Source organism: Rattus norvegicus, chromosome 7, assembly GCF_036323735.1.
Source record: "Rattus norvegicus strain BN/NHsdMcwi chromosome 7, GRCr8, whole genome shotgun sequence".
Taxonomy (NCBI): Eukaryota; Metazoa; Chordata; class Mammalia; order Rodentia; family Muridae; genus Rattus; species Rattus norvegicus.
In genome coordinates, this window is record NC_086025.1 from 100,944,496 (window position 1) to 100,955,193 (window position 10,698).

Sequence of the window (10,698 nt, forward strand, 5' to 3'; positions counted from 1 at the left end):
GAAGGGGTAGTACTGTTGTAATGAAGTGTCAGTTCAGAGCCTGCTCTATTACCACCAGTTGGAAGCTTCTGAATATTGGATACCGTTTTTATCCCCATCTCAAGTCATATTAAGCCTGTTTTAAGTGTGGTTGGAGTTTTTGACTGAGACTGGCAGAAATTGGATGTTGCAGGAAATGAGCAGCAAATGAGTCTTACTGGAGTATATTTGCATGTTTTCTCTGTCACTCCCTGTCCGGAACACCTTTTGGTGGACAGATGAGCTACCTTCAGTATCTTGATGGGACACATCCTCCCTCTGCTGGAGCTCTACATATCCTTTGTCTGAGCTGTTAACTTGCTTGAATGATAAAATACACCAGGGGTGAAAGCTTGGACTTGTATAGCTGGGTCATCAGTTATCAGAAGCTTTGTTCATTAACCCAGACTTCTTGGTTCTTTGAGCTGTCTGTACATAGGAACTATCATGAAAGAAACCCACATGTGATATCCATGCTGCAGGGTACACACAGAGTTTTCTTAATTTTTATGAATGAATCTTTTCTTCTAGTTCGCCACATGAGCCAAGAAATTGCTTTACTCTGTAGCCAGGACAGACCATGGCACATGTATCACAGGGTGACCTCAGTCCATTCTATATAAAGTAAGTTTTGTCCCTCTAGCAAACTTTATCATCATCCTATACAATTGCGAGTGATAATATATAATGATTTTAAGACAAAACATATTTAATGAACATTTTCGAAAAAATGTGTAAGTTTTCAGTTCTGCATCATTCTGAGTACTGTGGTGACATTTTGTGTTATTCTATTCCATCCCATTTGGGACAAGAATGATCCTGTCGTTCAGTGTATCCACACTGCATATCTACCCATTCCTCAGCCACTTACTAGCAATCTTGCTTATCAAGATCCCTGTCATCATGGTACCATAGTGCTTATATATAAGTTTCATGGCTACTTTTAATTTCAGATATTCACTGGAACTGTTAGAACACAGCTCCTTTCTCTATTAGAGGACAACAGTACTGTAACAGTAAGGCTCTAGTAGGAGACTGAAGGCACTTGACAGTCTACAAATTGATTTATGCAGGCCCCATCCATCTGTGTAGTAGTCACCTGCCAGGCAGCATTTTTAAAGTGGTGATAATCAAAGAAATGATAGGGGGTAACAAATTCTGTCCTCAGAGTTCACAGTCAAGTGAAGAAGTGGATATGTAAATCTTGTGTAATCTGTTGTAGGTGACTGGTTGTAGATAAGTCTGAAGCACAATAGAGGCAGCTCGGAGATAAGGGCTAGAAAGAAGGCAGAAGGGAATTCTGGGAAGGTGAATGCCGCATAGGAATTATAGGATGGGGGGAGTGGAGCAGAAGGAATGCTGAGGGAAGTGTCCCTGGGATTGTTGTATAGGAAACACACATAGGTTAAAATGGTCAGAAAACAAGCTGGGTTGGGGGAAGGAGGAAGGTGACCTTGGATAAGACTGCTGTGTAGCTGCTAGTATCTTTAGTGGGCTAGTATTTCTTTCTTTCTTTTTTTTTTCTTTAATTCTTTCCACACTATACTGTGGTCATATGCTTTCCCCTCCCCAGCCTCTTTCCTAGACTCTTCCCACCATTTTAAGTTCTCTCTCTCTCTCTCTCTCTCTCTCTCTCTCTCTCTCTCTCTCTCTGAAACAAACAAAGCACCCAAAGACAGCAAAACAAAACAAAAGGAACCCCCCCGACCCCCACCCCCAACATGTGGCACAGTTATGCTGGTCAACTACTCCTGGGCCCCTGGGCTTGGGTGGAGTGTGGTTGATATACTCAAGCCTCTACTCTAAGCAGCTTAAATACTTGTTCTTGTTTCATTAGTACATTTTCTGATCCCTCAGACGAGCATGACAGGTCAAAGGTCACAGAACCATATGGCACCGAATAGTACGTATACTCCAAACTGCTGCATGGCTGCTACATCTGTTCCAGAATGTTCTCCTGTCATCTCTGAGGATCATTTTTCGGAGGGAGCGAATAATTAATAAGGTGTCATTTTGTTAATTAAAAGGGGAGAGTGGGGTGAGCAAAACTGATGGCTGAGGCAGTTTATGGTGTATGCAGTGGGTGCTGGAGTCTGAGTGGGAAAGATGGCTGAGTTCCAACGTAGAGAGCTGTGGGTGCCAGGCTGCTTGTCTACAGGCCAGGCAGATTTCCTAACCAAACAGCCTGGAGGGGCAGAGCTGGCTGGGCAAGCAGGACAGTGACTCATGACGGATGTCTTTTTACAGTTGTGAGGTGTCCCACTGGTGCACTTAGTGGGACTGGAACTTGTTCCTACTGAAGCACCACACAGGTGAGCTGCTTGGCAACCACATGCAAGGGTGAATGTGAATTTGGTCTTAGTTCCTCTTCCTTCTTGTGTCCCTCCTCCTTTCCACTTCCTTCTTCCAGCTTCCTTTCCAACCTTCTTTCTTCTCCTTTCCTTCCTTCTCTGCTGTCCCTCCTATCTTTCCTTCCTTCCTTCCTTCTTTCCTTCCTTCCTTCCTTCTTTCCTTCCTTCCTTCCTCCCTCCCTCCCCCCTCCCTCCCTCCCTTCCTTCCTTCTTGTCTTTCTATTTTTCTTTCTTTTCCTATTCATTCTACATTATTCATCCACTGCAGTGACCCAGGATCTACCCTAGCAGTTTGAGGACTTGGCCTCCTCATGGAACCCCCTACTGCCTGACTGAAGTCCAGCAACGATCTCTTGAGCATCTTTTGTGTGCTCATTTCTTCACTGCCACTGGGAAACTTGCGGTGGTGAAGATACGATTCTCCCCTCCCGCCCAGAGATTTCCGTTGGATGTCCAAGGTAGAGGTACAAACTGAGAATCGTGATGGGCAGAAGTAGGTGCTAGGAATAGATTGTGCGCACACCCTCTCAGGGCCTCATCTTCCACTTTGTAAAACAGAAGACTCATTTTTCCATTGTTTCCTCTCCTGACTCCCCTGTGCACTGTATTTTCAAAATGAAAAGTTAGAACAAACTGTACCGGGTCTTCCGGCTTCTGTGCATACTGACTCTGAGCACTTGTGTTCTGCATCGTCGGCCTTCCAGAATCTTTTATTAAATAAAGGGAGAACGTCTTTAAAAATTTATATTTTAAGGTTTAACATCCTACAAAATAATAACAGCCCCTGCACAAACAAATTTCATCTGAAATTACAGAGTTCTCCGTGTCAGAGTAGCAGGGGATGCCTCCCGGATGCACTCTGTGCCCTATAAGGCGGAATAATAAATAACATTGAGAGAGATGGTAAATATTTATAGGAGGCAGTAAAGTTTGATTCACTCATAAAAGAGTTTGAGGAAGAGAAAATTAAAAAGTATTGACATATGCATAAGAGAGAGATAAAATAAACATTAAGAGAATCAAATGAAATGTTAATAGTACCTTTTCTTTCTGGGTCTGGGGATTGTATGTGAAATTTATTTTCTTTTTCTTACTTTCATGTGGCCTCCAAAATATTCTGCAGTGAGTGTTTGCCAGTCATAATCCCAGGAAACAGGCATTACTTAACGGGAAATTCTTGGTGCTGTGCAGGGTCCTTTCCATTGGTACTGGTGGGCTCTCCTTAGTCAACAGCTTCCCTGGGCAATTTGGAATTGCCTGGTGTGGAGCACTGACAATTTTAAAGTGAAATCTGAACTAATTTTTTGAGAAGGACTCCTAGTGGGGCAGCAGCACCTTCATTTGTACAAGGTGAGCTGGGGGTGCTGTAACCTAGCTTTCTACACAGGAAGCTTTGCAGAGACAGCAGTTCTAAGGTACAGCAACAAAACACCAAACCAGAAGTGAGTTCACCATAAGGAAGGGGAGGGGGGAGGGGGATGTTTGCCCGGAAACCGGGAAAGGGAATAACACTTGAAATGTATATAAGAAATACTCAAGTTAATAAAAAAAAAAAAAAAAAAAAAAGAAGTGAGTTCACGCTCATCACACTGGTCCAGAGCTCTACTGTGCTGTGTGCTGAAGTCCCCATATGCTAATTTATTTTACTAATTACAGCTAAGTTAGCAAACCAAGAGAAAAAGATTTAGAAAAACTGGGGCTTCATCATCTTAATACTCAGGGCACAAGTTTCCAAACTGCAAAAGCAGTTTACGCCTCCTTAAATGTATCCTAGGGTGAGGTGGGATTATGTAAGTGAACTCAGTTCCCTGGACATTTCACTAATTCATTCAGTAAACACTATTGCACATTTAGTTTAATCCTTATTTGATTTGATTTGATTTTGATACTGAGGGAAAAAAAGAAACAAGAAAACCAGGGCCTGAAGCAGTCTGGATTTGTTCTTTACCATGAAGGACTACCCGAAACCTTTAGAGGTCCTATTCTCTGCCTATCATTCATTTCTTCCCCAGTTGGCAGTGCTGGGATTCCATGGTTATTCTGTAAATTTCTACAAGGGAGATGTAGCCACAGAGACATTTTGAAGGCTTTTCAGTCCAGAGGTTCAAGCATGCATGAAAAGTCTTCAAAATAAATGAGTTTGACCCGAATATGAACATATTTTTGTTTCATAATTATTCCCTTGACAAGACAGAATAATTATTTGTAGCAAGTTACATCTTGTTAGATATTATAAGTAATCTAGAAAGGGTTTAAAATATGCCAGGAGTTGTAGGTGGGTTATATGAAAATACTGTGCTGTTTTATATGTGAAGAACTTAAACATCCCCAGAGTTTGGCGTGATAGGACTATTCTTAGATGTAGTCTTCTCAGAAACCCCCATAGATACCAAAGAATAACTAACTATATTAGCATAGAAGCAAGTTCAACTATAATTTCATATGCACATTTCTATAATTTTAGAGGTGATTTTATATTGTTATGCATAATGTCGTGATATCCACCTTGAATGTGCTCAATTCCTCACTGCTGCTGGGACTGTAGGGTAAGATTTTCAGTATTTTCCCTCACACTGGATGCACCCCACACTGTAGAATTTTCATTTAGTGGTTGTCTGATCCAAAACAAATTTAGGGCAAATGGCTAACTGTGATGCCTATTAGCATACCAAAGCACATGCTGGCCTCCAGGGTGTCTCAACATCTCAAATACTTGTTAACATATCCCATGCTGGCATCCTGGTATTTCTCACCCAAAGCCCTAATCTAAATCTGTGAACTTCCCTACACTCAGTTTCTCATTCCTATATAACCCATTTTTTTCTTAAATTCCTTTATTTTTACGTGTGTGAGTACACTGTTAGTGAAAAACAGGTACACCAGAACAAGGTATCAGATCTCATTACAGATGGCTGTGAGCCACCATATGGTTGCTGCGAATTGAACCCAGGTCCACTGAAAGAGCAGTCAGTGCTCTTAACCACTGAGCCATCTTTCCAGCCCTGCAACTTCTTGTCTTTATCTCTCCCTCTCCCTCTCCCTCTCCCTCTCCCACTCCCTCTCCCTCTCCCTCTCCCTCTCCCTCTCCTTTTTCCCTTGTCCTCTCCTTCATTTCAACATACACAGTATTACCAAATGAATGCTTGTTTTGCCCCAATATTTATGTTCAAATCAAAGCCTCAGTGAGACAACATCCAGAAACTGGGGGTTGAAAGAGTTATTAGATCATGAGGATAGAGTCCTCATGAATCAATTGATAACCTTATAATAGACTTTAAAAAGTTCCTCATCCTTTCCACCATGTGCTGACACAGCAAAAGAGAAGCCATTCATAAACCAGGAGGGCAGACCTTTATGAGATACCTAATTGCTTAATTTTAGATTTTCTAGGCTGTGGGTCCATGAGAAACCAACTACTGTTTTGTTTGTTTGTTTGTTTGTTTGTTTTCCTTTAAGGAAGTTATCTGTCGATGGTTTCTGTGTCATAGCAGCCTGAACAAATTAAGACAGTCATTATCTCCTTTTCTGGCCAGTTTCATTCTTAGCCTAACTTAACCTTCTTCACCTGCCTGAACTTAACTGCACCTTCCATTTTTCTCCTGCCACTTAGTGTTTTGTGTTTGAATTACTTGTTTACTGACTCCCAGATCTTGACCTCAGATGGTGGAAAAGAGAGAAATCTGACTCCCAGCCCAGGGTTCCAGCTATAGAATCCCATCAAGCTGCTTTCGGTTCTTTTTTTTTTTTTTTTTTTTTTTTTTTTTCCCGGAGCTGGGGACTGAACCTAGGGCCTTGCGCTTCTTAGGCAAGCGCTCTACCACTGAGCTAAATCCCCAACCCCTTCAAGCTGCTTTCTAAATGTATGCAAGGCTTCGGTCATAGATACTAGGCTGTTTCTCACACCCCATCTAGATCTCCTCATCCTTTGACTTCTCGTACAGAGGCTGGACAGCCAAATGTCTTATTTCCAAGCTTTACTTATAGTCAGTGCTGGGTGAACACTCATTGTTGGATTTCAGTGGCTACTGCATCTAGCCTAAAATGCATCTGTGAATGAAGGAGCCAAGTCTTAAGAAACCCACGTGTCTTTTTGCTCTGTCTCTTCATCTGTCTGTAATGTTGACATTCTGCACACAGTGCGTACACAGCAGCTATCTTGCCACCAGGTCCTAAGTAGAACAAGAAAAGCCCATATGGTGGGATGTCCTTGCTCGGAAGTGATGGAGTCTGGGGCCCTCCTGGCATCCCTGAGCTTTTACTTTGACCCTCTGCTACTCACCACTGGGATGCTTATATTGGGACATAAATGAATTCTGCTTGTTTTCACCACTATGGTCAGGTTTCTGCTGTGAGTAGTGGGTCCCATATATAAATGGTACTCTATGAAAGGATGAGGGTCCTCATGATAAAGGCTGTTAGGCGGGCATCAGCCTGGACTTAGACCATGTCAAAAACTAATATTTATAGATTTGTAGAAACTCAGGGAAGGAGACGGCTCACTAAAGAAAGCATAAATGAATACCGGCAACATCGACCCGTGTTCCTCATATTGTCCCAGTGTTCCTTTTACAAACACACTGCAATGTACTGTACTTTGTTAAATAATAACAGCAGAAATGAAGTAAGTGCTGGCACGTGTGGCCACAATATGATCAAATATGTCCCAAGATAGTTTATACAAATGCAGCCGATTCTGCCCTGTGGAGGGCTGGGAGTGCTTAGACATTACGGGTATTATTGATTCTTAACTCAGCACAAATACAGATGGGATGTGTCACCTCTAAGGAAATATTATTTGAGAAAAATAGATCAATACAGTTAATTATTCACATTAAAGGAACTCACACTAATGTGCTAGAATAATTATTTCAAGCACATGAGTATAGAGAGGGTACATAGCTTGGTACAAGAGTGCCAGTCTCTGAGACAATTCTTCATTTGAGTTTCTTCTTCACCCACTAATTCTATAGAGAGCAAAGACATACTGATGTTGATTTAACCTTGCTGAAAAGTTGTTTTGTGAACTATTTAAAAGGAAACAGAGAACATAAAATTCTCTGAACACTACTAGACAACTGATGTTATAGAAATATGCATACGACATTAAGATAATAATGATAGAAGTTTTCACATAAGATGAGAGAGGAAATGCTCTGAAAAGCCAATGGATGCGATCGGGAAATTTTCACAAACAGGGTGTTACTAGGGGAACAACATTTGACTTGGGAAAACATCCTCATTGGCAAGTCAAATGCAGGCTCGGTCCATCTTCACCCCTGGGAATACCACCTGTCACTCCTTTGGGATTTTGCCAGGAAATCATTATTGCCTTGTCCAGGAAGTGTCTTTACTCTAGGGACAAATAAAGAATTCTGCTAAAAAGGGTATAGAAGGACATCAGGACATCATATTATCAGCAGGGAATGGTCTGGTGGCAGAGCTTTTTCAAATAGACTCCACCCATTTCAGCCCTGAGAGGTGAGGTTACTGTTGACAATGAAATTGTGGCTGTCACCATCATGAGGACGTAAACCATCTCTGTAAACTTGGTGGTGTCCAGATCCTAGTACATATTGAACAGACATTTATAGAGCTACAGATGAGAGGCAGCACTGATGACTGGGATATGTACTTGAACTAGAGCAGACTGGCATTCTGTCCCTTTCCAATCATTTGTAAGTTTTGTGTCCTTGGCCATGTGACCTTCCTCTCAGGGTGCTACTACTTTGGAGTTGGCTCTGAGCCACAGAAAGAACCAAATCAGATGGGACAAATCATTTTACCTCACATTTTAGCTTCAACTAGCTGTGATCTCATAGTATGATTTTTACTGTAATAGCAAGCATTGCTTTGAGGCATTCTTCCAGGTAGTAGGAACTGGAGTGGGGAAGAAGACCTTGAATCAAGCAAGTCATCAGATGCTGGACATACAGGCTTCCCATCTTGCCTGCCAGCTCTCTGAAGGGGAGTCTACAGCCAGAGCCCTTCTGGTAAGAGAATAAGTACAGAGTTCTTTCAGTTGAGTCCCTAGGAAACTGAGCGTGGATCCCTCCCATGTACAAAGGTCTACGTGGAGAGAGGAAATGGGGTGCAGCCCCACTGGGCATATTTCAGGTAGCAACTGAAAATGGCAGGTCCCAGGCAACATGTCTAGCCTAAATAGGCCAGCAAACTTCCTGGGTCTTCTACAGCCACTGCATTATTAGGGGAGGGTTGGACATGAGCAGGGACTGCCAAGGGACATTAGATGATTATTCTCTTGGCTCTCAGTTTGGGGGGGAATAGATGCTAGGAGATTCTTGAAGAAGGAATGAGTGTAGATTAAATGAGACTTGTCTGCCACAGAGGCCATCAAAAGACCAAGAAGGTACAAAGTTGGGACACAGACCTAATTTTCACTGACACTGGATGCTGCGTTTGTTAAAACAATACAATAGCTACTGCCACCACCACCACCGCCACCATCGCCACCACTGCCACTTCCACCACCACCACCACCTCCAGTGCAACAACAACAGCAACAACAACAACAACAACAACAACAACAACAACAACAACAAACAACATGTCTGTTAAATGAAGAAGCAAATTCCAGCGTTTGCCAATTATCAGGATGTCCCATAAAATCTGATTGTTAGGTTTTTGGAAATTTTGCAAACTGCAATCTGGCAACCATGTCAAGCCAACATCAGCCTTCAAATAAGGTATGACCTCAACTGCTTCATGATACTTGACCTTTTAAGTGATGATCATGAGTAGAGTCACCTATCATGTGCTGTGAGCATTTCAAGCAAGCTGTCCACTAGCTAGAGTTTGGAATACTCAGAAATGAATATCATTACTTAGTCCTAGAGTAGGAAATAGAGGGTTTAATAAGCCAAAGGGATACCAGGGTTAGGTTTGAGTGACATCCTTCTGGCTCTAGAGCCCAGACCTGTAACCAATGCCTTAGAACATTCTTAGAGAGGTGCAGGACAGTTTTCGGAAGAGCTTCCTTTCTCCTTCCATGCACAGAGAAGTGGCAAAGTGTCAGAGAAACTGCCTGAGTTTCATGTTGTACAGTCTGGGATCTAGCAATGAAGTGGAAACTTCTAGATCTTTGGAAAGTTAGTTATATCAAATGATGGTTTGCTAGAGCACACAGGTGAAAGGGCGTCTTGTTAAAGTAAACAAGTGAAAGACTGTTCCTGAAGCAGATACAGGTGAAAGGATATTTGGATATAGCAAACACCTGAAAGAATGCTTGAAGGAGTATAAGTACGACCCCACAGACAGGGGAGGATGTGCACTGAGCCTTGGTTCGATTAGCTCTGCCTTGCTACTCTTTGCTAAAGACACACACGTATTGGTTCCCTTACGTAGCATTGTTGAGCTCCACTTGTGGTAACTTTGACATTGAGGGAAACTCTCAAGAATTTCTTGTGAGGTTCCTGCAGCAGCTTGCCACTTCAGCAGCCTCATCTCAGGCCGGACGATTTCTTCTTCCTGCTGGTTTCTTCAGGATTGAATTACAGCTGCCTGGTGTCTGCTTGCTGAAAGGACTGACGAAGTCGTATTTGGTGTTTTCTAGGAGACTGAACTGCTGCCCAAGAAGATCAAGCTCAACCCCAAAGAACTACTGCTGAACAGGTCCATTTCCCCCATATACTTACAACTTTTCTCCTTCACAATCTCTGCTGGGTGGTGGGCTAGAGGAAAGATTGAACCCTTAGTAAAAGTAGGTTGTCAAAAATGTATGCCTACATTGCCTTAACTCAGCCCCTATGCAGTACGGTGTGCTTGAACAATGAGTTTGGCCTTTCTGAGTCTCTATGCTCTCATTTGTGAAATGCTATGAAAACAAGATTCACCTCTCAGAGCAGCCAGCCATGAAACTCCCTGCAGATTGAGTAAATAAAACTAGTGAGCAAGGTATCTTCAGGAAACTGGGGCTCCCAGTCTCCCTGCTGTTGAAGTCTGCTTTCTGTGATGGTGCAGTAGTTTACTGGAGGAACAAAAGATGTTCAAGACAGCACCTAATCTAAAGAATGTGAGGGAACTGAAATTCAGGACAGGGGGAAGAGCAGGATTCTTTCAAGTTCCCAGTCGTGTTGAGAATATCTCTTGTAGGTTGTCTATCCTGTTCATGCTCCCTGATGTTACTTTTTACTCTTAATGCCTATACATGATTCCTCAGTTCCTTCTCAAAACTTCCGGAAGGGTCCAACAGTCTTCCAAGGCTCCATTCGTTATCTGAATCTTTCTCTCCCTCCTACCTGAGTACATGTTTCGGTGTCACAGACCACAGCTCTTGATGCTAGCTATATTCTTGCCATCAGTATGATGCCTG